Here is a 22,049-nt window from a genome sequence, read left to right on the forward strand (position 1 = left end):
GATAATTCTCACCTTAATTTTTCCCCCACCAAAAAATCCCTCTTGCAATAAATATTGTTCTTCAGTCATTTTTAAGGCATGTCTACCTCTTTGTCACCCCCCTTGGGGTCTTCTTAGCAAAGACGCTTGGAGTGGTTTGACATTTCCTTCTCCAGTTCATGTTACAGATGAGGAAACTGAGGCAAACAGGGTTAAGTGGATTGCCCACAGTCATATAGCTAGGACATGTCTGAGTCCAGATATGAACCCAGGAAGATGAGTCATTCTGACTCCAGGCTTGGCACTGTGCCACTTACCTGCCAACAAATAAGCAGAGTTAAACAAAGCATATATGTATATGAGCCATGTCTGAAAATGTGCATCTCATAGAAATCACATAATAAATTGACTGACTAACTAATTAGTTCATAAAAGGTAATAAGTCCAAGACTGAGCTCAAAACCACATCTCCCGACTCCGAGATTAATGTTCTTCCCACTGAAACACATTCCCAAGGTGACTAGGTGACTCAGTGGATAGAGAGTCAGGAATGGAGGAGAGAGGTCCTGGGTACAAATGTAACCTTGGACACTTTCTAGCTTAGTGACCCTGGGCAAATCACTTGACTTCAATTGCTTAGCCGTTATCACTTTTCTGCCTTGGAGCTGATGTTTAGTATTGATTCTAAGACAGAAAGTAAGGGTTTAAAAAACCACTCCCTTTCTTTAGCTTTGCCCCTTGCCCTAAGTCACTTGACAATGCCAACAAATTGCCCAGTTTGCTTGCTTCGCCCTGGCAATAATCACAGCCCAGTCTCATCCACCATCTCCTTCTAAAAACTCCATGTCATGGATAACTCCCCTAGTCCTAGGAATGCCTGGAACTGAGCCTTTAGATTCCCAGAGCAGAGCTATTGTATCCAAACCCTTCACCCTGCCCTATCCTGGAGGGTACCAAGGGAACAGCTGTCAGGTCCCTTTATTACTGTCCAGCTCTGAGTGGCCACTTATCTGCGATGCCCACATATGGGAACTAGACAGGCAGGCAGCACTTTCCCTACTAATTGTCTTATCCTGACAGGAAAGAAGATAATGTGTGTGTACAGTAAGTAGTAACAGCTCACACTTCCATAACTTCAATAAAGTTTCCAAAGTGCCTTCCTCTCGACAACCGTGGGGAGCAAATATTGTGCATAGTGTTAGCCCCATTTCACAGATAAGGAAACTGAGGCTGATGGATGACAAATGACTTTCCCAGGGTCACATACCTCATAAATGACAGTCTAGACCTAATTCCCAATTCAGACACTAGATTCCAAATTTAGTGCACCACACTGTCTGTAACACAGGCAACACTATAGGATCATAATGTCATAAACTTAGAGTTAGAGAGACCTCAGAGGTCTTCAAATCCCCATTTTACAGATTAGAAAACTGAGACATAAAGAGGTTAAGTGACTTGCTCAATAACAGCTAGGGTCTAAAGCAAAATCTGATTTCCCTGACTCAAGTCCAGAGCCCTCTCCACCATGTCACAAAAGTAGAAATGGATCATCCAATCATAGAATATAGGATCTGGAAAGGATCTTGGAAATAATCTGGTACAACTTCTCATTTTAGAGATGAGAGATCAGACACCAGAAATTATAGTATGTAGTGTCATAGTGGAAAGAGACTTGGACTTGAAAACAGTTCATGGTTCTTGACTTATTTCTGAGATTTTTTTTTAACCCTTACTTTCTGTCTTAGAATCAATACTGTTGATTTCAAAACAGAAGAGCAATAATGGCTGGGCAATAGGGGTTAAGTGACTTGCCCAGTTAAGAAGTGTCTGAGGCCAGATTTAAACCTAAGACCTCCAATCTTCAGGCTTGGCTCTCTATCCACTGAACCACCCCCGCTGCCCACAGCTATGGGATCTTGAGCAAGTCTCTCTTTTCTGAGCCTCAGTTTTGTCCTCCATCAAAAGGAGGGGAACAGACTAGATGATTTCTAAGGTTCTTTCCAGCTGGAACATTCTATGACTCCATTTTAATCCTAATTAAATTGCCACAATCACACAGCTAAGAGATCCAATCTTTCCCATAGTCAATCAGGCTCTTCCAAACAAGGACTCTTCCAAAACTGATTCCTTGGGGAGAAAGGAGGGAGAAAAAAAATATGCTAGTGAAGGAAGGAGAAAGGGGTTGGGGGCATGCTGGAAAGGAGGCTCTAGTAATACCAGTAATACATGAGGAGGTCAGAAGAGGGAAAGAAAAGTTTACTACCAAATTAATTGCCTCTACTTTTTTTTTAGCCCTCACCTTCATCTTAGAATTGATACTGATAGCCAATAAATATCAGTCAATAAATAATAACTGATAAATATCCATTGCAAGGCCAAAGAATAGTAAGAGCTAGACAATGGGGGTTAAGTGACTTGCCCAGGGTCACCAAGCTAAAAAGCATCTGAGGCCAGATTTGAAACCAAGACCTCCCAACCCTGGACCTAACTCTCTATCCCCTAGCTACCTAGCTGCCTCTCTGCCTATAGTAGAGCTAGGGAATAAGGAAAGGCTAGCCATGCCTAACCAGCTAGGAACAAAGCCACACTTCCACAGTCCACAGAGGACTCTCTGAACTGTTGCATGTACACATCTTTACTCACAAGGGAATCTACCAGGGTCAAGAAACAACCAAAGACTCTAAATCAAGTGTAAAGACTTGAATTCAAGTCAAACTGCTATCATTGTTTCTTAGTTGTTTTGTCACTTTGGACAGGAACTCCCTGATGAGGCAGTTGGTGGCAGAATAGAATAGAGAACTGGGTAAATCAGAAAGACTTGAGTTCAAATGCAGCCTCAAAGGGCAGCTAGATGGCTCAGTGGATAGAAAGCCAGGCTTTTTTTAACCCAGCCTTAACACTTTTGTGACTTAACTTCTGCCTTAGTTTCTTCACCTGTAAAATGTGGATAATAGTACCTGCCTCCCAGTGTTATTGTGAAGATTAATTGAAATAAACGTTTAAATCACTTAGTACAGTGCCTAGCACATGGTAGGTGCCAAATAAATGCTTATTCTTTTCTTCCCTCACCTTTTATGGAAAGAAAGGCTTATGTGCTGATTTTATATCTCCCTTAGTGCCTGTACTCAGTAGGAGTTCCATGTCTATTTATCTCTCTTCCTCTCACTGGTATCTTGCTTCCTCCTAGCTTGCCTGGACAATCACCATAGCCTCCTGTCTGCTTTCCCAGTCTCTCCACCTCTAATTCATTCTTGTATGACTGTCCAACCATTTGTGAGAGATGACTAGGACTGGGAGGCAGGGACAACTGGGTGCTGATCCATGCTGGTACCCAGATGGGTAAGATCTACTGATATACCGGAGTATGGGTCTGACCATCTCATTCTTGCTCAAAATCCTTTTGGGGCTCTCTATTTCTGCTAGGATAAAAAGCAAACTCCTTAGCCTGATGTTTCAGCTTTTCTACAAGCTGGACCCACCTACTTGCCCAGGCTGTCTTCATGTTTCCCCATTTCATGTACTCTGGATTACAACAAAGGCACTCTGGTAATTCTTACCCACACTCAGAACTGCCCTAGGTCACCCAGCAAGAAGGATTCACACCACACTCGAGACTTCAAATACACTGTGCTTGTAAATTATCCTTGTGGCATCAATGCCACTATTCTGAGGTCACCAGGAGAGGACTTCACATGTGCAATATCAGCCTAGAACATTAGGTGTCGCCACAACATTGAGGATTAGAACCTCCCCTCAGACAACCCTCCAAGACAATGATATTAAATTCAAGGTAGGATTGAGCTTTCTGTGAGCTTTCAGTTCCTGGATTTTGAATAGAAAATTGGCCAGTTGTTATTTGAAATGATCTAAGTGCAAAATCAATCCTAGAGGTCTCTCAATACCTGTCGATCTGAAAAGTAGAAAATAAAATTGTCTTCTCTGAATCAAAAAACCAACAAACATTTATTAAATGCCTCGTATTAAGCACAGTGCTATGCTTTGTGCTAGGAACACAGATATAAAGAATAAAATAATCCTCTTTTTGTTAAATAAATGTTATTTATTTTTCATTTATTTTATTTTATTGTCATGCAAAATACACTTCCATTTTGACCACTGTTGTAAGAGCAAACTCCAAAATAAAACCATAAATACACTGATGTGAAAGATGACTCCAACAGTTCTTTCTCTGGAGGGATAGCATTCCCCATCATAAGTCTTTCAGGATTGTCCCTGATCGATAATCATAATCAAAATAATAATTAATAATAATGAGATTAAACTCTTCCAGTCTTTGCAAAAAAAAATTATTGTATTGATTATTGGTGAGAGTAAACAAGTTTTCACAGATCATCATACAATACAATTCCTTACTCTTAAAGAACTTGCATTCTCCCAAAACAGTCAAAAGCATATGTAAGTATACACAAAATACATAGAAAGAGAATAAACATAAATAAATACCAGGCAGTTAGGGGAGCTGGGTGGCATATTAGATAGAGCTTCTAGCCTGGAATCAGGGAGACTTGTATTCAAATCTGAACTCAGATACTTCCTAGCTATGTGACCCTAGGGAAGTTGCTTTATTTCGTTGGCCTCTGCAAAATACTCTGGAGAAGGAAATGGCAAACCATTTCTGTAGTTTTGCCGAGAAAACCCCAAATAGGGTCCAAAAGTGTCAGACACAAATAAAAAGGACCAAACAATAGTGACAACAAAGTTGGAGGATAAAGACACTAGCAGTTAGGGGAAGGGAATAGAAAGAGAAGGGCTTCATATAAAAAGTGGTACTTGAGTGACATCTTGAAGGGAAGGATGGATTCTAAGAGATAGAGGGGAGAAAAGAATACATCCAAGAAATGGGGAAGCAAACAATGCAAAAGCAGAAAGATGAAAGCTTGAGTTAGTACTGGATATCAGAAAAAAAGCATTATACAAGTAATCAAGAGACTCGGATTCTAGGCCCAGTTCTGCCACTGACTTGTGCAAAATATTTCCCCTTCCATCTCAGTTTTCTCCTCTGTAAAATGAGGTATTTAAAAAGGCAAAACCTTGAATCATTTAAGAACTCTTATAAATGCAATGACCAACCACAATTCTAGAGGACCAGAATTGAATCATGAAACCCATGGGCAGCCTAACAAAAAGGAAACAAACTCAAGATGCAGAATGAGGTGTGCATTTTAGGACATGGACAATGCAGGATTTTTAGTTTGTTAGGCTGTGTATATTTGTTACAAGGGTTTTGGTTTTGCTTTCTTTTTAGAAAGTAGGGGAAGGGGCAATGAGAAAGAGAGGAAATAGAGATATGATTCTACTCTCCATGTCCATCATAATGAGAAAACAACAGACCAGAAACACACATATAAGCTTTGAAAGTAATATAATGAATTTGTTTTACTTAAAAGTATTGTTATGATTAATATTTATGCTTTGAAATTTATTAAATTTAAGAAGAAAAGCAGGCTGTATATAAAAGAGATTTGAAATCATCTCTATATGTTCTACAAGCCCTCTCTTGTAACAAATGCTGTCATTAAGTCATTTTTCAATCAAGTCTGACTCATCTTGACCCTATTTGCTCTTCATGACCCTATTTGGAGTGGTTTGCCATTTCCTTCTCCAGCTCATTTTATAGATGAGGAAATTCAGGCCAACAGGGTTAAATGACTTGTCCAGAGTCACACAGCTAGGGAATATCTGAAGTCTGTTTGAACTCAGGAAGATGAATCTTCCTAAAGACAAGCCAGATTACACTGCAGTCTAACAGGGGTAGATAACATATAAAAAGAAGCTGAAAAGTCAAGGACAATAGGTATTAACAAGATGTGAGTACCAGGACTGATGTGATCTTGCAAGTTGATGAGGTTCTGGGAGCATGTTAAAGTCCAGAGACATATAGCTGAATGGGAAATGAATGGGACTGGCCTGGATACCCTCCTTAAACAGAAGATCTTGGAAGACTTCTTTGCACTCCACCCTCCCCAATCAGAGGGAAAGAAGGGCCCCAAGAGCAGAGGGCACTGATGAGGTGGGAATTCTAGTTGTGCTACTCCTACCATTGCCTCCACTTCTGACTTCTGGGAGTCAAACAGAACAGATCTAATCCCTTTCCCACCTGGCAGCTGTTGAGATACTTAAAAGCTGTCATACTCCCCCAAATCTTAATTTTTCCATAGAATCATGAGATATCAGGCTGAGTGGAAACTTAGAGGCCATTTAGTCCAGAGGTGTCAAACACAAATATATAGTCTAAGTGAAGACTCAACCAGATTCAAATTTAATTGGGGGTGGGGATGGGGTGGCTAGGTGGTTCAGTGGATAGACAAGCATGGAGTGAGGAGGAGCTGGTTTTAAATCTGGTTTCAGACACTTTCCAATTGTGTGATCCTGGTCAAGTCACTTAACTTTATTTGCCTACTCCTTGCCCTTCTACCCTTGAGTTGTTACTAGGACAGAAAGAAGAGGTTTTCATATATAATTGGGAAGTATTAAACAAAGTAAATGAAATAAAAATACAATAGAGCATAAGTTAATATATGGTTTTTTAAACCAATATTCAGCCTATGCATGATCTTTATATATGGTTTAAGTGGCTCTTGTTTCTATTTGAGTTTGATAGTACTGACTCATTCAACTCCCTCATTTTAAAATTAAAAAACAGAATCAGAGAGTATATGATATGCCCAAGATCTTACAGGAAACTACCTTGGGGACATGGACAAGATTCAAACCCAAGTCACAGCTGAAAGGTACTTCAGAGATCATTGCCAAGCTAAAAACCTTTAGGTCTTTCACCCATTCCTCACATGGCAAGTCTCCCATCCCGTCATCATTTTGCTTGCCTTCTCCTATACATTCCAGCCTAACCATGTGCTTCATAAAATGTAGCTGCCAGAACTGTATCTGACACTTCAGATATGACCTCATCAAGGCAGAGCGCAGTAGGAGTATCACCTCCCTCACTCTGGATCCTGAACCGCTCCATGAAGCTTAGGGTACCATCGGGTTTTCCCCCCACTGTTGATTAATACTGAGATTCCAGTCCACTAAAACACCAAATTCTTTTTCACCTGAACTATTATTTAACCAAGCCTCCTTCATCCAGTATTTGCACAATCCATTTTTTTACAAACTCAAGTAAATAAATTAGCACTTATCACTGTTTAACATTGTCTTATAAGACCTGGCCAATTCTCCTAAGCCTGAGGGACAGTTTAAAAGATCCAGATTCAGTCTTCCAATGGATATCATCCAAATACTTAATAAGTATTTTTTAAACCCTTATCTTCTGGCTTGGAACCAATACTGCATATTGGTTCCAAGGCAGAAGAGTGGTAAGGGCTAGGCAATGGTGGTTAAGTGACTTGCCCAGGGTCACACAGAATAAGCATGTTTTTAATCAAGTCAATAAAAATCTTGAATAGCTCACGGCCAAGGAAAGATCACTGGGGCATTCTTTCCTATTCCCATCAATCTATTCATGTCCATGCTTTGCCTCCAGTCATCCAACCAATTCCAAGTCCATTTAACTGTGCTATCATCTAGCCTACATCCACCTCTCCATCTTGTCTACAAATATATCAAGAGAAGGCATGAAATGTCTCTGAAATTCAGGCATAGTAAATCTAAGGCATTCTCCTGCTCTCTTATCCAAAAAATAAATTACATTAGTCAGGCATGGTTTATCCTTAATGAAACTGCTAATACTAGCTCCTGGTGACCACTGCTTCCATTCTTGTTGCTCACCAACCAACCTTCCAAGAAAAGCTATCATAATGCCCCTTTAATCCGTTTAACAATTATTTTAATATTCTATTTTAGAACTTTACCAGAAATTGAATTTAAGCTCATAAGCCTATAATTTGGAGAATCTATCATTTTCACTCTTATGAAGAAGTAGATCTTCTGTGCATTCTTTGTTTTGCATGAATTTCACCATTTTTAAAAATAGGAATTCTTTTTTAATCCTTAGAGTCATAGGATATTGTTATTAATGCCCAAATTAAGGTCATAATAAGAATAGGTTAGAAGCCACTGAGATGGATTTATGGGGATATGATCAGGGGTGTAGACTCTAAACAATCACCCTAGTGCAATTATCAATAATATGGAAAGAGGTCTTGATCAATGACACATGTAAAACCCAGTGGAATGGCTACAGTGGAGGGTGGGGAAGAGGGGAGGGAAAGAACATGAATCATGGAACCATGGGAAAATATTCTAAATTAACTAATTAAATGATTTTTTTTAAGTCACTGAGACCTCTTGCAGAGCATTACTTGGGAACAGAATTCCATGTCATTAGCTCACCATGCATCAACTCAATCAGCCATGCATATTAGCCTGGACCCAAAGAGTCAGGTGTCAAAGTGTCTCTAGAAATCAAAAACAGGAAATAAGGCCTAATCTTGGCAAGGTCCCTTGTTTTCTTGCCAAAATTCACCCATTGAAGACATTGTTGCTCTGATTTTTCATAAAAAGTAAGGATTAGAAAAAATGGGCCCCTTGGTCAATTTTTTTCTGGCAATTACTTTAAACTTGTCAGCAAGGTGGACATTTCGCTGTCCTAGTTCCTTTTTTGCTCCAAAGTCATTGGGGACAATAGAAGGGCTTTAAGAAGTTTCTTAAAGCCAGTGGACTTCGGGGTTCTGTTTTATGAAAATCAGTTTAGTCTTGAAGGACCCTGAACCGGAAGTCTGGATTCAAAGCCCAACCCTGCCAACTAGCTGTATGACCTAAGGCAAGTCCCTTCCCCTCTCTGCCCTCAGTTTCCACACCAGCAAAATAAAGAAGGACTCTATGATTCCAAGGTCCCTTCCAACTGCAAGTCCCATAATACTATCCCAGGCTGTTGGATTATAGCAGAGCCCAGTGTGGTTGTGCACAAAACCCACACGACGGAGAGCAGCTCAGGTTCTCCGACCATATTCCTTCTGTCCCTTTCCTGACCTGACCTCTCCCCAGCTTCCAACACAACTCAGATGAGGCCTTAAGAGGCCGTGGGAGTTTGGCTGCCATTATCCTGTTCTTATCACCATTAATGTACAGTCTGACACTGAGCCCACTTAGCTCAATAACTAGAAGTTGACCCCCAGGTCAAGCCTGTCTCCAAAACTCCCCTGCTATCTCACTGGCGGGCCAAAACCTTGGCAGGAGCTCAAGTTTTCTGACGACAGAGAGGACCCTCTGCACCCCACCCCCTACCCTCTGCTTCTCACCACCCCCTCCTCAGCGTCTGGCATGGCCCCGGGAAGGCTCCGCTATTACTCATGGAAATAGCAACCCTGATAACTAGAGCAGACAAAAACACGCGGACAGATTGCAGCTCTGAAAACAGCCACCTCCCATCCTCACCCTTCTCTTCCCCGTGCCATAGTGTCTCTCACACAGCCCATCACTCATGAGCTCACCAATCCCGTGTCATCCTGCATTTGTGGTGGCCCGTGGGCAGTCCCACCCAGAGGGGCGGCCGCCACCCTCACGTCTCACGTCTCACGTCTAGGAACAGAGGACGCGGCCGAAGTGCAGAACGGAGGTTTTATCAGGGTGGCCCCTTGTACGGTAGGGAGGAATATTGGACTCCGAGTCCGGAAGCCAGGATTGGGTAGCAAGGCTCTAGCAGACATTCTTGTAATGGTTAATCCATCAGTAAGCATCTACTAAGTGCCTACGATGGCCCTGTGGGTAAGAAGACAAAAATTCATTCGTATGTAGTAGGGGCAGCTAAGTGTTACAATGGAGAGATCCTCTGGGCCTGAAGTAAGGAGACCGAAGTTCAATCTGAACTAGAAATTTAAGGTGTGAAACTGGGCAAATTATTTAACCTTTATTTGCCTTATTTATAAAATAGAGATAATAATAGCACTTATTAATAATAGCACTAATTAATAATAAAAATTAATTAATAATAATAGTACATAATACTCCCAGGGGTGTTATGAGGATCAAAACAGATAATAATTATAAAAAGGGCTTGGCACAGTACCTGGTACAGAGTAAGCACTCTATAACTGTTTTTTATTTGTTTAATATTAATAATATGGAAATGGATCTTGATCAATGACACATGTAAAACCCAGCTCATTGGCTACAGGATGGGAGTGGGAGGAGGGGAGGGAAAGAACATGAAGCATGGAACCATGAGAAAATATTCTTAATTAATTAATTAATTACAATTTTTCAAAAAAGAAAAAATTAAAATTAAATTTATTTGTTTATTTATTACATTAAACTTTCCAAGTAACTCCCTCTCTCCCCTCCCCTCCCCACACTAGAATAACATCATCTGACAAAAACATACATGTACATATAAAACTACATCTTACTTGTTTCTATTTATCAGTTCTTTCTATGGAGGTGGGCATACACAAGTCCTTCTTCAAACAATATTCCCATTGCTGTATTAATATTCTCTTGGTTCTGCTCATTTCATTTTTCATAATTTCATGGAGGTCTTTCATGGTTTTTTAAGTAGCCTGTTTGTCATTTTTTTTTACAGCATAGTAGTAAAAATCATACATCACAATCATATGCCACGGCTTATTTAGCCATTATCCAATTGATGGTCATCACTTCAATTTCCAGTTCTTTGCCACCAGAAAGAGTGCTGACATAAATAAAAGAATATAGGTTCTTTTATTTTTTCTCTGATTGCCTTAGGAAATAAACCTAATAGTTAGAAGTTCAGAGAACATATTAATAGTAATGTTTTAAAATTTATTGATAGAAGAACTTTGACTAAACAAGATATAGAAATGATTTGAGATGTAATATGGAAAATTTTGCATTAAATTTAAAAGATTTTGTACAAATAAAACAAATGTAATGAAAATCCCTGCTTTCTGAGCATCTATTCTTTACAGAAAGACAATATGAAAATGACATTGTTTTTGTCATTTATAGATAGAGATCAAGCAAGATGATCTCTACGTCCCATAGAGGTTGCATTGGCCAAGATCACAAATCTAGTCAAATCATACCTATTGTCACAAATATGTAATGTCCCACATTTTCTCTCACACACCCTTGTACCTAGCTGTATGGCATGCATGCAGATGTGAATCGAGTATGGATAATGCTCCCTCCCTTACCTCCTTGCTTAGAGATCTCAAGTTCTAGAGAACCCAGCTCAAGGATAAGTCTGTTGTATTTTAATCCAGCTAAGAGGCAACTAGTTAGCTCAATGGATAGGGCACTGGGCCTGGAGTCAGGAAGACATGAGTTCAAAACCAGTCTCAGACACATACTATCTGTGTAACCTTGGGCAAATCACTTAATCCCATTTGCCTCAGTTCCTCATCTGTAACATGAACTGGAGAAGGAAATAGCAAACCACTCCAGTATCTTTGCCAAGAAAACTCCATGGCCAATATTGGCATGCTATGTCCACAGGGTTAGGAAGAATCTGACATGATTGAACATCTTAATCCAGGGATGGGACTTAATAAACCCTTAAAAATGCTTATTAATTGCTTAATCAATTGATCCAAGATCTTAGAAGGATTTATATAGACTAAGAGGATGATGAATGATCAACAGTGACTACCATCAAGCCCTAGACAGAAAAAAAATAAGAAGGGGAAAAGAGAAACTATTGAAGAAGGAAAAGAGACCTAATGAGAAAGGAGGGAAGGGGACCAAAAAAAGGAATCAATAGAGAGAAAAGCACCAGTCATCCTTTTCTTAGAGGTCATTCAATTGTGCCTCAACCAAAGGCAGCCCATAAAAGCCCAAATTATGTGAGTCATTGGCAATTAGACATCTTCTCTTCCTACAGGGTAGTCTAGTAAAATCATATGGAAAAGGTCAGAGTCCTAGATCTGCCACTCAGAAGTTATATGGCATTGGCCAAATCAATCAGCCTCCCTTAGCTTCATTCAGTTTCCTCATCTGTAAAAGGAGACCAGTCCAAATCTCATCTACCTCATTGAGCTGTCATGATAAGAAAATGAGAAAATAAGAAAATGTAAGTTAATGGGCTTTGTAACCACTGATGAAAGGATGTTATTCTCACCAGACACTATAAATAATAATAAATTCCTCCTTATACCATTGCAATCAGTGAATATCTGTCTGGGAGGAAAAGGAATAATAATACACCTGATTAGTATTTGAACACTTATGTGGGTAGTCCAGTGCTTTCTTTTCCCTTTTCCCTTTGGGTTATTGTTGTTGTCCTGTCTTAACTCTTCATGATTCCTTGTATCATAGCATGCCAGGTCCTTCTGTCCTTCACTATCTCCCAAGTTCATGTTCATTGTTTGTGTGACACTAGCTATCCATCTCATCCTCATGCTATTTCCTTCTCTTTTTGCCTTCAATCTTTCTCAACATCAGGGTCTTTTCCAGTGAGTCCTCTCTTCTCATCATGTGGTCAAAGAATTTAATCTTTAGCTTCAGTATTTGATCTTCCAGTGAATAATCTGAACTATTTTCTTTCCATTTTGACTAATTTGATCTCCTTGCTATCAAAGAGACTCTCAGAAGTCTTTTCCAGTTTTGAAGGACTTAGGAGAAAGAATGTTATCCACATCCAGAGACAGAAATGTAGGAGTAGAAACCAGAAGAAAAACAACTGTTTGATCACATAGGTCGATGGGGACATGTTTGGGGATGCAGGCTCTAAACGATCACCCTAGTGCAATTATCAATGATAAGGAAATAGGTCTTGATCAATGATACTTGTAAAACCCAGTGGAATTGCACATCAGCTACAGGGGGTAGGAGGGTAGGAGGGGAAGGAAAGAACGTGAATCATATAACCATGGGAAAATATTCTAAATTAATTAATTAAATAATTTTTTTCAATTAAAAAAAGTCTTCTCCATCACTACAATTTGAAAGTTTTGATTCTGCAGTGTCCAGCTTTCCTTATAGTCCAATTCTCACAGTCATACAATTGCTATTGGAAAAAAACAAAGCTTTGACTATAGGGATCTTGTCAGCAAGGTGATGTCTCTGCTTTCTAGTATGCTATCCAGATTTGCCATAGCTTTCCTTCCAAGGAGAAAGCATCATTTTTTTTTTTATTTCATGTCTACAGCCACCTTCTGCAATGATCTTGGATCTTTCCTTTTGTAGCCCATGTAGATTCTGGGACTCCATATCCAAATAGCATACAAAAAGCCAGGTGAGTCCCTAAGCAAAGTAATCTCTTGCCCTCAGGATTCTAGTGGGAACCTAAAAGGGGTTAGAGTGGGAATATCTGTTTCTAATGTTATTGACTCAAGCATCCTTTCTAATATCAGGCACTAGTAATTAGCAATCTTATTTAATAAGCAACAACATGGCTACCATGAATTGAGTGTTTGACCTGGAGTCAGGAAGACTGCCTTCCTGAATTCAAATCTGGCCTCAGACATTCCTGGCCTCAGAACCTAGACATGTCATTCAACCCTGAGTGCCTCAATTTCCTCATCTGTAAAATGATATGGAGAAGGAAATGACACATCACTCTATTATTTCTACCAAGAAAACTCCAAATGGGTTCACAAAGAATCTGAAATGATTGAACTATTGTTCACTCATTTAACAACTCGTTTAATAAATCAGCAGCAGCTAATTTTTAAAAATTTTTCTAAATCCTTACCTTACACTTAGAATCAATACTGTGCATTGGGTCCAAGGCAAAAGAGCAGTAAGGGCTAGGGAACTGGGGTTACATGACTTGTCCAGAGTCACACAGCTAGGAAGTATCTGAGGTCACATTTGAACCCAGGACCTCCTCAGCTCTCAACCTGGCTCTCAGCCTACTAAGCCACCTAGCTTACCTCCATCAATTAATTTTTGTAAAGGAACATTTACTGTGAAAATATAGCAAGATCAGAAGAGCAAATATCCCCCCTAACACACGAGGTCTCACTTTCCCTATACTACCTCAGTCCCTGGGGAAAAGGAGTTTATACTTAAAGCACTTGCTACAAAGCATTTGCCCCATTAAATTGATTTCCAAATCTAGCACATTCACTGAATGAGTCTCAGATGTCACTGGGCTTGGCTGCCACCTTTGGTGCTGCAATAATGCCTGAGATGGTAGCAAATTCTGACCTGTACGCCCAGCACTGAACTTATGGCATTTTGCTATTCTGGCTTTACAAAGCTCACAAAGTCATAGCCATCTCCAATGGTCCTTCCCCCTAAAAACACAATTACAGAACTATACAGTAGCTCACAGGGTCACATGGAGAGAGCTTGGGTGCAATGATTAAGCTCAAAGGTCTCTCTACCAAGGGCTTTTAGAAATTTTTGCCCACTGACTCAAACAGGAAAAAGAATATGTTTTGACCAATGAGTGCCTTCTCAGTGCATATCTGGTTCCAACTCATTAGCCACTCAAAAGACTCCTCTTCTTCATACAATAAGCTAACCACAAATAATACCTGTGCATGTTCAAGGCTCTATGAGAATTTGATTGTGGAATAATTTTTTCCCAAATCCCACCAAAAACCCAAACAGGGAAACATCCCTTCTCCTTCTAAGCTCTGATAGAGTTTGTTTAATAGTTATTTCATAATTTTCTCAATTCCTTTTTTCTTCTTCCTCCTCCTCCTCTTCATCATCATCCTCACCATGGCAATGTGTGATTTCTTCAGGGGCTGGTGGAAAGAAGTTGAGAGGCTTGATCTCACCGATAGAATGTGTCAACTGGTGTCATTTATAATCAGTGTCTTTAAAAATCTACAAACATAGGAAGTAGTTAGGTAGCTCAGTGGATAGAGAACCAGGCCTGGAGACAGGACATCCTGGGTTCAAATCTAACATCGGACACTTCCTAACTGTGATCCTGGGCAAGTCACTTAACCCCATTGCCTAACCCTTACTACTCTTCTGCCTTCAAATCAATATGTAGTATTAATTCTAAGACAGAAAGTAAGGATTTTTTTTAAAGTCCACATAACAATTAGGGATTCCATCTCATCAATGTCCACTTGGATGTGCTCCACTGTTGATTCATGAGGCATCAGAGCATGAGCAGTTCTAAGGAGGGAGCTGAATGGATATTACAGAAGGTTGATAAAAGAAGCAACATAATGCATCACTTGACCAGCAAAGAGCATCTGTCTGGAGCTGCAGAAGAAAAGACTTCCAATCATCCCATGGCACATGTTCATGTCATGAGTTACTTTCTTAATTTGTCTCTGAATGGAGCTGGTATCTGGACACACATTTCCTGGTGCTGTCCAAGTGCTTATACAGTTCATGCAAAAAAAAATCTACAAGCTCTACAGCATCTCAAAAAGTAAACTTTTCTCAATCCAGATATGTAATTCCTGTGACAATTCAAGAATCCCAAGGAAAGTCCGCCATCTTTGTCCCTTCTTAGATTTCAAGATAGCCCCAAAAATGTGGTCTCCAATATACAAAATATCCTTACTTTTGCCCCTCAGTAGGTCAAAGATTATATCAGATAAAGCTCCTAAGTATGCTGAAGCTACAAATCTTTAACTTGCCAGTTTTATTTTTTTTTAAACCCTTACCTTCCGTCTTAGAGTCAATACTGTGTATTGGCTCCAAGGCAGAAGAGCGGTAAGGGCTAGGCAATGGGAGTCAAGTGACTTGCCCAGGGTCACACAGCTAGGAAGTGGCTGAGGCCAGATTTGAACCTAGGACCTCCTGTCTCTAGGCCTGATTCTCAATCCACTGGGCTACCCAGCTGCCCCCTAACTTACCAGTTTTAGTATCCACCTGACTCAAGATTGTGCCTTCTCCAAAGAATAGTGGTTTCTGTGTATCCACAAGAATTAAATTGAAATAAGACTGCTATGGTTGATGTGAGCTCCCTAGCTTAGGACCATGTGGGAGATCAAACAAATCATTGTTTTATCAGTATATTTATAGGCACTCTTGGAGTACATAGAGATCTCCATCTTTAAATCCTGTCTCACAACTAGAGTATCTGATATAATTAGTAAAAAAAATAAACCTACTAGGAAGGCCAACAGGTAAGTCTCAGGGAGGTTAAACTGTGTATTCAGAATGTAAAATCATGTGTCATCTCTATATGAGAATTATATCAGACAAAGCCCACAGTGTATGCCTATAAGGACGGTCTTATTGGCCAAGCTGCGTCACCTGATTACACCTTTTCTGTTGTTTCTCAGCCTGCTATTATCTAATGCCCCAGCCTCTGAAAGGCCTTGCTGATGCATCATAAGCTCTGGTAAATCCTATCAAGCTGGAAAAACCTCTAACTGAACCATAGCCAGCAATTCTCACACAAAGGGTAGGGAGCTCAAAACTCATAAAAAACATACCCTCCAAAGGATTTCTTAAGAAAATATACTTAGCTATAAGAAATGATAAACAAGATTATTTCAGAAAAAGCTGGAAAGATCCACAGGAACTGATGCAAAGTGAAACAAGCAGAACTGGGAGAAGGGAACATTGTACACCATAACAGCAATATTGTGTAATAATTAAAATTAAATAATATTTCTCGCTACCCAGAGATATATATTTTATGAAATTTATTAGGAAGGGTAGACAATCATTTCCAAGTAACCTGGCCATGTGACAGCTTAGCCAGCCTGTATCTTTCTACTCCCCCTCACCTCCTGGTCTTCTTATTCATCTCTCCCTTTCTCTCCTCGGTCTCTCTTGGTTCTGCCCCAAACCTTAACTTTTATTAACATACAGAACTGCACCTACACAAACCTGCCACAACTGTGGTATGTCAGGAATGTTTGATGGACAGGTAAAGTTACTCAGGAAGGGGAGGGGATGAGCTTCCTTGACATAATTGGAAGATGATTATCTGTGAAAACTTGGCTATGTTCAACCATATTTTTTTAACAATTAAAAGGCAGCATAGGTGTCTGTTTATTTAAAAGAACATTACATTTAAAACCAAATAGTGAAAAGCTTCAAAGACTCTTGATAGGTACTATAACAACTTTCTTTAAAAGCCTCTTGATATCTGGGATAATCCTGGAAGACATGATGGGGAATGTTATCTACCTCCAGAGAAAGAACTGTTGGAGTAGTTTTTTTCACATCAGTGTATCTTTGGTTTTATTCGTTGGTTTTTGTTATATAATTGTTTGCTCTTACAACAATGATCATTATGGAAGTGTGTTTTGCATGACAATAAAAATAAAGTTAAAAAAAATTTTACTGGTGCTGTCTAAGTGCTTCTACAGTTTGTGCAAAAAAATCTCCAAGCTCTACAGCATCTCAAAAAGTGAACTTTTCTCAGTCCAGATATGTAATTCCTGTGAATTAAAAAAAGAAAAAAAAATCTGTTATCTAGATTTTTAGAATTTGTAGTGCTATTCATATGTTTGACCCTTTGCCTATCTGCCTCAGTTTCCTCGACAGCAAAATGGAGATAACAATAGAGCTTGCCTCTCAGAATCAAATAAAATAATATTTGTAAAGTACTTTGTACAGTGCCTGGCACCTCATGAATCTTTAATATTTACTTGTCTCCTTCCCCTTTCTTTCCCTTTTGTTGTCTTCAGCATCTAGCACAATGCCTGGGATACAGGATAACTCATTAATAAATATTTGCTGATTGAAACCTGAAGGAAAAATACACTTGGGTTATCCAGAGACCTCAGGACATTGGCCTCCATAGGCAGAGAAGGGGACAAAGAAGGAATAGAGTAGTACAGACCTAGCAGGAGCTGGTAGATTCTTATAATAACTCATTTCTCTGGTTAACAAAATGTTGGGCTCTATTATTTTCTTTCTGTCAATGTGCCAAAATCCAGAGACAAGGCTCCCATTTCCCCACACACGGACACCCTCATTAAGACTCTGACCAATACATCTGAGGACCAGCCTCACCAAACTCAGAAAAACCCACCACTTAGAGGGTTGGCTGTTTGATGGTGGATTTTTTTCAGTCACATCTCATGAAGATCATCTCTTAAGGGCATGGAGGGGTTTCAATCTGCACTGACGGAACAAGCGTCTACACCAAGAAATCCCCACTCCCTGCACTAGTGATGTTTAATTATCTTACTCAACAAGATAAGGACTCTGCTTCCCAGGGGAATCCCAGAACGCTCTGCTATACTGAAGCCATCATTCAGGAATCGTATTTCCCTTTTCTGGAACCCCCTTACGTCTTGAGAAACAAGGGTTTCTGGGAGGTTTGCATCTCCAGGCTTGCCCCCAGCTACTCAGCCACCTCCACTCTCACCAGGCACATTAGAAACTGCCTTGGGCTCCTTGGCTTTAGAGCTGGAAGGAAAGTCGGGGCTCCATTCGTTTTCTTCCCTGGCCTGTGCCTTAAGAGCATGAGGGGGCCGGCTTTGTCTTGGCTACTTCCTCCTGAGGTTAGCACACTCTGGTCAAGACAGGATTTCCAAACTGCATTTTGTTTTGTTTGTATTTATTTCTATTTCTTTTGCTTCCAGTTCCCTTTCCAGACCCTCTCCCTTATCTGCTTCCACTTTCCTGTTTTCTGCTCCCAAGCTGTTCCCAATGATCTTCCCATCCTGGGGCACTTTGCTCTGGTTGGCCCAGGCTTTGGCTGACTGTTTCCTCCCGGGACGCCATGGCGGCAAGCCCCGGACTCTCCCGGATATTGATGCAGACGTGGAGCCAGAGCCAGGGCAAAAGGGTGGCTTTGTGGGAGCAGTTCTGACCACTCTTGACTTAAGGGGACAGGGCTTCAGTTGCAAGCTTCCTCAGGCCCCAGGAAGGAAAGACAGAAGAGTTCAGGAGTTTGGGCCCCAGTGTCTTAGCCAAGTGGTATTAAAGAAGATAAGAAGGAAAAAGCAGGGCCTGAGCTGGGGAGGGGGGGGGGTGGTGGTGGGGCTGTTTCCTTTTACCTTCTGGTGAAAACATCTCCTGATCTGAACACAGGGCTTTATGCTGAATGACTTTTTGACTTGTGACATCTCTAGCCAGAGACAGATAATAATGCTATTCATAGATTGTCCTATTTCTATCTTCCTCACGTAACCTCTGATGGAGAAAAGGACTATCAGCCCCAATTTACAGACAAAGATCAGGAGTCCCAGGGCAGAGAAAATGTATTGCCCGATGTTGTAAATGTATGGCTGGAAAGAGCACGAACCACAGTCCCCTCACTTATCACATGAGGAAACTGAGGCCCTAAAAGTCAAACAATTTGTCCCAAGGTCCCAGTAAAGAACTAAAACATGTAGCCAACTAAGCCCTGCCCCCATGAAATCATTGAATTTTAAAGTTAGAGGAGATGCTTAGATATCATCCAGTCCAATTTTACATAGGGTTAATTAAGGTTAATTTTTTTAGGGTTAATTAATTAATTGAGACCAATTTTATATTGGATAAAGTAAGGACCATAAAAGGGAGACATCTCTCCCATTTGAGGGTTTCTCCCCACAGAGGGATGATGCTCGCTCTTCAGCTGAAGTGACTCAGCTCTGCCTCATGGCTAATGCCCTCTGTATGTGGAGCCATCCCGAAATCTGAGACCAATCATGGAATTCAGGGTTTTCTCCCTGCTGCCTAATATTTCTTCATAGTTAATATCTGCTGATAAGGACCATCAAGAGCAACCTTGATCCCTAACACGGAAGGCAGGACATCAGTGAGTTGGTGTTATAATGTTAAGAAAAGATTTTTTTAAGTTGGAGTTGGAAAACTCCATATCTGTTTTCTTTTTTTTTTTTTAATTATGAAAAGAACAATTTAAGTGCTATGTTAAATATATGTTGTTGTTGTTACCCTCAGCAGGCTGCTTCTTTTCTGAATCTCTGCGCCCCTGCAATCCTGGTTTGGGCTAGTAGGATGCCAAGGGCAAAGGATTACTCGGGCTCTGGACTCCTCCCGCTCTGCTCCCAAGCCCTTCCCCGCCACAGAGCCCTGGCACATCCCCATTGCCCACCCCTCAATGGGCTAAGAAATGGAAACCCAGTTTTTCCACTCATGAAGAAGATGCTGTCCTGCCAAGGCTGGCCACCGGATGGAGCTCTCTGTGCATAAATATAAAAAGTGGTCCAAGTTCTGCTATTCCAGGCCAAACCAGTAGGTCAAGGATCTGTTCTCTGGCTTCTCCATTCCCTTTTGTTTCAGTTTCAGCTAAGAGCTGGCTAGCCCTGAACGAAGGTGAATCTGCCCTCAGCAAAGAGTTGCTTCAAATGCAGGGCAGCTGACCATCATCCTGTGGTGCTGGATAGCTTCATAGCCCCTGGACCTGATTCTGGCCCCAAATGGTTCTGGGGAGCTCACTATAGACTTCAATCAGGGATAAGGGTGAGAGAGAGGTGGAGACAATTAATTCTAGGTTTTGGCAGGAATCAATATCTCCCTAGAGAAGCAGAATAGCCCTGGGTAGAGTTTAAAGTTGTTAGGAGCAATCAAATTCATTTATTTAGGGTATACCATGTGCCAGACATTGTGCCAAGCTTGAGCAATATGTCAATAAACATTTATTAAGTGCCTACTATGTGCCACACACTGTGCTAAGTGCTGGGCATGCACAGAAAGGCAAAAGACAATTTCTTCTCTCAAAGAACTCATAGCCTAATGGGAGAGATAGGTGCACTTATTATTCTCATTTTAGAGATGAGAAAACCAAGGCAAAGAAAGATTAAGTAATTTCCTTAAGGTAATTTACCTCTAGTAAAAGTCCAACGTGGGATTTGAAGTTAGGTTGCCTCAGTTCTGTGGCCATTATACCATAATTCTACCCATTCTACCATTTAGTTGCCTATTTTGTGTAATCAACCTGAAAAGAAAGGCAAAAGTCAGAGTGTAAAAGGCTAAAAACCAAGCAGAGGAATTGTACTTTTATCTTTAGGGTAAGAGTGTAAAGTTTCTCTAGCAGAGGAACAACATGGGCAAATTGATAGCTGGATGGAGAATGGAAAGGGCAGGAGCTGGTTGCAAGAATACAAGTTAAAAATACTGCAATGGCAGCAGAAAAAATAAGGGTATGGACTATGGTATTGGCCCTGGTGGGAGGTGAGGGGAGAAGTAGACTGGATAGATGGGGGTGATGTTGTGGGAGTAGATTGTCTGATTGATTGATGGGAGCTGTCTATAAAGATGTAGATGTCCTCTCCCTAGATAAGAGAACTGAATCCATGGAAGTTGATGAGAGTACCAGAAGAGTGTATAAAGAAGAGAAGGATCAAACCAGGAGCCTCCATACAAGGCAGGGAGCTAAATATGAATGATGAGTCTATCAAAGAGAGAGAGAATAAACAGTGGGGAAGAGAGAAAGAGATCCATTAATAAATGGTGCCATCAAAACCCAGGGAGGAAGGAATATCATGAATTGTTAACACTGTAGAGAGGTCAAGAAAGATGAGGGACTGATAAAAACCTACTGAATTTAGCCTTTTAGTCCTTTTTGGACTCTAATGACCATAGAAAAACTACCCCCACTCTATTGGCTCCTACCTTCCACTCCAAAGAAACAAACCCTGATGCTGCAACCCCAAATACCAGTTTATCTTTAAATGGAAATCAGTACTTGACCAGTGTGGGAATTTGTATGGCATGATTTTATATATTTGTAATGGGCTTTCTCTTTCTTGCCTTCTCAATGCTTGGAAAGAGGGAAAGAATTCTGAAAATGAAATGACTAATTTTTAACAGAGCATTTAAAAAGGAAATTAATAGGAAAATTGATTTCAAGTGTGAGATTTAAAATGGTTGAGGTCTTAAACTGTAGTGATTAAAATAGTGGAAGATATAAATTGTGATAGATATAAGAGAGGGTGAGTAAATTTGACCACAGAAATATGTTTCACTACAGTGTCTTGGGTTTTAAAATCAAATATAAGGTGGTCGCCAGGGAAATATTCCCAATTATTCAAATACCCAAGTCAATTGGGTTTTATAGGGATTTTAATTAACAATATAATGAGTAATCAAAGAAAGAGAGAGAGAGTAAGAAAGGAATAAGTATGAAGGGCCTCAAAGCCAATATGGCCTAGACCTGAGTCTTAAGAGAGAAATCAGTCAGTTTTTTATAACTCACCATAAGATCTGTCTAAATAAGGATTTCTAATGACACCAGGCCAGCAGCATCTCAGCTGCTTTCACCAGCTCCCTCCTCCATCTGAATGTTTCAGAATCAGTCTCCTCAGAATGAGTCTCTCCAATCTGAATGTTTCAGA

General features: G+C 40.4%; 1 pseudogene; it reads right to left on the bottom strand.

Annotated features, from left to right (window-relative positions):
• Positions 1-14,213: 14,213 nt before the first annotated feature.
• Positions 14,214-16,133, bottom strand: LOC100617934 (cytosolic purine 5'-nucleotidase-like; annotated as a pseudogene).
• Positions 16,134-22,049: the final 5,916 nt, after the last annotated feature.

The sequence above is a fragment of the Monodelphis domestica genome, chromosome 1 (genome assembly GCF_027887165.1).
Source record: "Monodelphis domestica isolate mMonDom1 chromosome 1, mMonDom1.pri, whole genome shotgun sequence".
NCBI lineage: Eukaryota > Metazoa > Chordata > Mammalia > Didelphimorphia > Didelphidae > Monodelphis > Monodelphis domestica.